The sequence below is a fragment of the Pinus tabuliformis genome, chromosome 6 (genome assembly GCF_031772625.1).
Source record: "Pinus tabuliformis cultivar Carrire ecotype Pingquan chromosome 6, CPIR1, whole genome shotgun sequence".
Lineage (NCBI taxonomy): Eukaryota > Viridiplantae > Streptophyta > Pinopsida > Pinales > Pinaceae > Pinus > Pinus tabuliformis.
In genome coordinates this window covers 212,269,405-212,277,169 of record NC_142292.1, presented here as the reverse complement: position 1 = coordinate 212,277,169, position 7,765 = coordinate 212,269,405, and positions in this window count along the sequence as shown.

Sequence of the window (7,765 nt, the reverse complement as noted above, 5' to 3'; positions counted from 1 at the left end):
ATTAAGAACAACTCCAACTATGGAAACTATTGAAGTCATAATTGTTATGCAACCAAATATTCTTCAAATCCTTTCAAATTCAAAATATATGCAATACTTCTGAAAATATATAAATTCCTTTCTACTCTTGTTTCAAACAAAGTTGGCTTTGTGGTTTAATGGTGAGTTTAAAAAATAGCCTAGCAAAGAGTTAAGTTCAAATCTTATTAGCCTCCAAATAATATATTTTACCAATAGCCTCTTAAAAAAATACATATTTCAAATCATCAAAAAATTGACCACTCTTTAATTACAAATTTGATTCAAACCACCAAAAAATATATATCGTTGATTTTAAATATCCTTCAGAATTTTATTTAATTGTAATTAAGCTTTGGTTTGTTGTAGTAAATGTAAATACTATCTTTCAGAAATTTTACTCTCATTAAACTCTTGTTTACTGCTGTAAATGCAAATACTATCCTTTAGAAATTTCACTGTGATTAAACTCTTCTTTACTGCAGTAAATACACATACTATCTTTTAGAAATTTCACTGTAAGTAAACTCTTGTTTGAAGTAGTAAATGCAAATAAAGTTTCCAAAAACAACAAGCGGCCCTTTGATGCAGGGAACTAAGACTTTTAGCAAACAATCCAACGATTATTGGCATTCGAATCAGTCTTGGCAATTTTTATTGAGAATAACACGCACTCAAAACTCCAACATGTATTCCAACTTCCAAGAATATGCTAAAAAAAAACTTTATACCACTGAATTTCTCCAATCATCTTTCATTATGACAAAAAAGTTATAAAACTTACAAAGAGTCGATAGTTTGGGTGTCCCACTGGGCTAACCTTCTCTTGCATTCAACTATCGTCACAACCTTCATGCTACGCATCTCCTTTACGCCATGACCTTAAATACATGGAGTTTAGAAACAACTCAACTGAGACTCTGATACCATTGTACAAGCCCAAATAAACTCCACAATGAAAGAGCACAATGAAAAAGCATTGTATTAATGATAAAATTACTTATTTATACATGTGCAATCTAGGTACGAGACAATTGTGTCCGGTAACTTATTAATTATAAAAATATAATGTAAAACTCATTACATATTGTACAATAACAACCCTGAAGGATTAGTTAACATTCCCTTCAGACTCACGCCTTCACCAAGATAAAATGTCCTCCTTCTCGGACAACGAGATGTTCGTGTGGCAAAGCCTATAGCTGTATCTCTCCCACTCGTCCTTAAAGCCACTAGCAACCCGAGATCTCTAGCATGCACCCAACTTCAAGGGCCCAACAAGGATTGTCATTGGCAGTTGAGATGGCTAAGAAATCAATGACCCAATTGATTAAGAAAGTGAATGATGGGCATTGAGAGTATGTGGGCACCATCCATTCCTTTAGTAACATTAAGGCCTATAGATATCTTATCCCACTGCCAACCTACCACCTCAGATTCCCATAGAGCTAATGCTTGGCCTTCATCAAACTTCTCTAGATGTGTGAAGCCTCCCTCTTCTCTGGAGATTGAACACTAATCCAAGCCTCTAGAGATAGGAGATTAATGTATTTTTCTCTTATCACCTATTGCCATAATCCTACACCTTTGAATGTTCTCCGAAGATTTTTGACAAGCAAAGCTAGATTAAAGCTTTTTGTGTCTCTGACCCCTAACCTCCATCCGCTTCACTCCTAGAAATCATTGTTAGATGTATTAGGTGAAAATTTTTAGACCTACTAGTGCCTTCCCAAAGAATATTGGCAATGATAACATCTATTCGTTTGATAACAACTTTAGGTAATTTGCAAAGGTACATCCAACGGACATAAATGCCTTGAAGCACAACCTTGGTCATGACCAACCTCCCTCTCAACGTGAGCCACTTGACCAGCCTCCCTCCCAACATGAGCAACTTGTTTTCCCAAAAGGGCCACTTATGTTCAATATTTTTGATTATCCATTCTCAATCCTAGCATTTATATTTGCTTGGCTTTAATAGAAAACCCAAAATACCTGAAGCCTCTTAGTACACAAACATTTTACAAATTAGTTATGTCAATTTGATTTCATTTAAAATAAATGGAAACAAAGATCTAGATAATCACTCATACACAATCCTATGAAGCATATAGAAAGAGATTATACCCACACAAGTACATATATAAGAATTTTACAAACTATTTATGTTGATAGGCATTTTCATTTTGGAAATAAGATGGAAGTTCTCAGGTTGGATGGTCAATTTGGATTAAATTGTTGTGCCACTATTTTATTTATTAGAACATTCAATTTTTAAATACTTAGAACTCATAATCTAGGTTTTAAATATATAAAGATTCATGTTATTTTTTTTTTCCGGATTGTAAAGTTCTTTGAAATTTGATCAATAAAAGAAGTTAAAAGAAATTCAAAGTTTGATCGCTATTTACAAAATATTTTAAATTTTACAATATTTCAAATAACTATTTAATGGATCTTGTATATCAAATTTCCAAAATATTTTTAAATATATCATCATTAGGGGAATTTTGAGGTCTAAAATGGGTCTCCTAAGAAAAATATATAACCAAACTAAACTTTATAAGAACCAATATGATTCACTATGATGATGTCAACCATGGGAGATGATTCACCAAATGTAAAAATATTAAAAAATAATAAAACTACTTTTTCAACTCATATTTTCAACTTATCTCCCTAAGGTTTTTACTCAAATTTCGAGCGAGAGTACTCATCGGATGCAAAATTTAATTCCTCATCCAAGGAGTACCCATGTTGCATACTTTCGATGGACCCTGGTACACAAAAAATGAGAAATACATGAAAAACGTGATCACAATCACGTTTTTCATGTATTTCTTATTTTTCATGTAGCAGGGTCCATCGAAAGTATGCAACATGGGTACTCTTTGGATGATGAATCAAATTCTACATCCAACGAATATTTCTGCTCGAAATTTGAGTAAACCCATGAGATAAGTTGAAAATACGAGTAATATAGTTTTATTTTATTATTTCCACTATTATTTTATAATTTCCTTAGGAGGCCCATTTTAGACCTCAAAATTCCGTAATGTTTATTATAATGAATCTTATCTATCAAATTTCAATTTTTTTCCAAAATCTACCATCATATTACATGCAAATCACTCCCACCACCTAATCATCACCTTCCACTGCAACCTTTGCAATCTTCATCGACCTATCAACCTGTTGTTATTGCTCATCACCTCTCGATTCCCAACCCGTTGTCATGGTCATCACCTTGTACCGTAACCCTTGTAGTTGTCATCACCTACCGACTTTTTGCTAATCACGGGTTAAGTGTCCATGCTAATATTTATTGAAATCGACATGCTTTATACAAGCCGAAAAGGTCCACTGTATAATTGATTGAATACATGAAATATATTATTAACAATACCATGACATAGAAGCATTTATCCAAGTTTCAAGGTGGAATATATAATTGATTGTATATATATATATATATATTTCAACGGGTTATTTTTATTGTTGAATTGAGGCTTCTGTGATCCATATCAAGTTTACGAGAGATTTTTCGGCGTAAATCACATGATATATCATTTGTTGACGCGTTTCGAACCAACCAATGTGGTTCATCGTCAGGACAAGTTGAAGAATCATATCCAGCTTTGCATGTTAAATAGTTTGAGCAGAGCCTCCAACGACTAACTTGACCAACGGCTAAATTTGACTTTGGACCAGGGTCATAAAAATCAATTATTTAATAAATTAAAAGGAAGTTAGTTAAATTAAGAGACCTTACCATTAAATATATAAATTATATATATATAGTAATTTTAATTTTAATTGGTTGTTAAGTTAATAGATAGTTAAAAGGTATTTAAATATTTAATAAATACATAGAAAATATAAATATTAGAATAAAACGTATAACTAACTAGTTATAAATATATATATAAAGTAATTTTAATTTTAAATTGGTTGTTAAGCTAATAGTTAGTTAAAAGGTATTAAATATTTAATAAATACATTAAAAAATAATAATAAATAAATAAATATTAGAATAAAAAATTTAAGTTAAATGAATATCTTATTAAAATATATATATATATATATAGATATCCAAATTTAATTAAACTATATATATGAATATACCTAAAAGATTAAACTACCTTATAAAAATTAAATTTATATATATATAAAATAGTTAGTTTTTTCCGAAGAAAGAGAATTCGTAATTTCCATTAATTTCAGAAAATTACATGTTGTAGATGCTGAATGCATATGCTGTAGTGTGGATAAACCACTTACAAAACAATACTTCAAGAGAAGTAATGCAGAAAAGCCCTCAAAAACAGGGCAACAAGAAAAGGTATGTAACCCCAACAGGAGAATACCCCTACCCAACTCAAGCAAAATAACAGAAAATAAAAACAAAAAGCTCCTGTAGAAAGAGCAGAAAGTTCGAAATGGCCTCCATAGACAAGGAGAAAAGGCACGAAATGGAAGGGAGCAGCCAAGGTAGCCACCCCCCCCACCCCCTCAAAACTCTCCTCCCGAAACCGATGAAGCCAGAAGAAAGTACCACCCATATCTCCAAAGAAGCCAGAAAAAACCAACCAGAAACAGCCATTGAAGAAGCGGCACGAATCGGTGCAGGGCAGACTCCACACCTCCGATCCCTCAACGCTCCCAATAACTGTAGTGGTAGGTCAGCTAAAGGCCAAAAAAAGGATCCAAAGCCTCAGCAAGGGAACCCATCAGTCCCCAACCTGAGCAGAGGCGTTCGGATCCGGGGGCAGAGGCGGCTAGGGCAGCCACCTCGCCCCCCCGAAGAGAAAAAACTCCCGCCCCCGCTCCGCGGCACAGCACCAACAAGAAGGGACTGTCAAAACAGAGAGACAGAAGAAACCAAAGACCGCCGAAGACCAGAAGAAAAAGGGCACGCTCCGCCTCCGCCCAAAACAAGGCCGGAACGCAGCCTTATCTGCCGAAGACCAAAAGTAAATGGGCACGCTCCGCCTCCGCCCAACTCAGTGCACAGAAACAGGCCGGAACTCTGCCACAGATAAGCAGAGCAGGCCCCCAACCCGGGTAACGACCAACGAGGATGATTGATTCAGAGTCGCGCTGAGGAAAGGAGAAGAATCACGTCGCAAGGGAAGAGAAACCCCCGGAGGGAGGTGAGCCGAGTCCGAAATCCGCAGACCGCCAAAACCGACCTGACGCAGCGAAACCCGGCCTCAAAACAAGAAAGCTTGCCGCGCGCTGAAGAAACAAAGCCCCAAGGGTGGGTGGGCTCCCGGAAACCACCAGCGGCAAGCCCTGCCGCCGCAGGCGAAAAACTCAGCAACCAGAGCCGAGTAGAAACCCTAGTGCGCCGCTCTCACCTCTTCTTCCCTCCCAATAAACCTTGATAAAATATAAAATAGTTAGTTATAAAAGGTACTAATAGAATAAAAATATTAAAATAAGCCAAGGGGTGGAAAGAATAAAAAAATTGTGATATTTATTATTATTTGTTTTTTTATTTTTGAGAAGGAAAAAAACATTGGTTTCTATTATGATAAGCTAGTACATAATGTCACCATTTTTCCAGATACATGATGTTTACCATCTAGCATTATGTGTCTGTATGAATAAACCAATTTCTAGACATTGATAAATATAGCCAGGGTCAAAACATAGAATTATAACATATTAAAAACATAAATTTGAACATATATATGTAATTCCATCATAAAGATATGTCCCATATAAAAAAAAAAAGGATAAATATACCAGTTCCCATTTAGTGCACTGAATGTGCTAAGGCCATCCAAAGGAAGCAATGTCATAGATCAACACCCGGGGAGAGCGATGTCGTCCTCAACAATGATGTTGTTGTGTACCTGGAGACAAAAGTGTATCAAACCAACAACAACATTGATTCCTTTCTTCGACACAATGTCCGCTATGGAGTTGCATTCTCTATGGATATGTTGAAAGGAAATATGTTGGAATGATAGTTTAAGATGAGGATGAGAAATGGAGGTAGATCCATTCATATCGTTAATTACAGCTTGTGAGTCGTTGAGGATATGAATGATTTGGACATCTAATAGTTGTGCAAACCATAATAAACCCCATAAAGCTATGATTTCAGCCCTCATATTGGTGCCATTGCCCCTCGACCAATATAACTTGTATCGTTATTCATTGTCCATATGCAACCACTCACTGCAGCCACATGTACCAGCTTACGCTGATCCATCAAAATATCCTACAGGGAAAGTGATGTGTGGAAGGGTGTTTCTAAAACTTAAATCCTTAACCTGTATCGGATTTTTCTCCTAAGACTCCATCCAATTTGTTATGTTATTAACAATTCTGTTTATGTTAAGTGGCATGTCCTCAAAGATAATGGCATTCCTAGCCTTCTAGATTTCCCAAAAAACAAAAAAAAGGAATAGCTTGTTGTCTTCTTTGTCTCCCACTCCACCAAAATTGACATGAATCCATAGAGGTGTGGTTTATAAGAGGGAAAGCAAAAATATTTGAGATCTAGTTCCATACTTAGACTGCGATCAAACATTCCAATATCAAATGTTGGTTTGTTTCCCATGTAGTCATGCATAGGGCACATTGACTAGGTCCATTTAAGCCTCTTTTATTTAAGTTCTCCTATGTCAGAGATTTGTTTTTCCAAGCCAACCATGTATATAAAATGATCTTGCTAGGAATATTTATTTTCCAGACCTTTCATAACCAACATTTGTGCTGAAGGTTTAATGAGATACATAGAATGTATAGGTATGTGTATGCCACTGATATGGAACCCCGGTGGATAAGGTACTCCCACCTGATATGATCTCCTCCTTCATTTTTGCGGATACCCAATCTATGTAAGGCGACGATATATCGTTCCCAAGTAGCTGGTGATGGGCATTCCAATCTAATTTCATCAGCTTTTCTCTAGACAGGAACATTGTTAGTCCATGTTCTAATAGTGTGTGCTAGATATATGATTCATTTGGCATTTAATCTAAAAATTGTGTCACTTGTTCTATCCAAGTCCTCGTCCACTCCCATCATGCGGTCTCTTCCAATGATGATATTGTTTCCTGTACCAAAGGTCCAACATGTGCGTTTTAAGAGCCAGTGTTTGATATTATTAAAATTGATCCATATGGGAGATTGTGTCTTTTTTCCAATGAGACCATCTCTCATCCACACTTTTGCCTTCAAGTCTCCCAAATAATTTGTTCGAATGATATCTCTCCATAGACACTCGCTAAAGAGTGCACGCCATAAAGACTTTATTAAGAGTGCCCATCCAAAAAATCTTAAGTTTAGGATTCCCCAGCCTCCATATTGCTTTAGAATCGTGAGCCTTTCTAGCCTAGTCAGATGATATTTGTGGATTTTTCCAGAGCCTGCCCGAATGTAATTTTCCATAATACCACATTTCATTGATGATAACAACGGGGAGACAATATAGGTGTGTGCAGTACACTGTGAGCTGTTGTAATACTGACTGCACCAGAGTGACTCTACCCCCCAATGTCAAACAATGATGCTCCCATCCAGAGATTTTCTTGCGGAATTTTTCCGTAATCCATATCCAATCATTATTTTTGTAATTGTTTGGTTTGATTTTGAAACCTAGGTATTTCAAAGCACCACCTATAAGTTGAGTGGCCACTCCAAAAATGTTGGCAATGTGTTCAATCTCCTCGCGATTTCCTTCTGCATATAAGAGAATGGACTTTTCTTTGTTTATCATAAGTCCAGACAC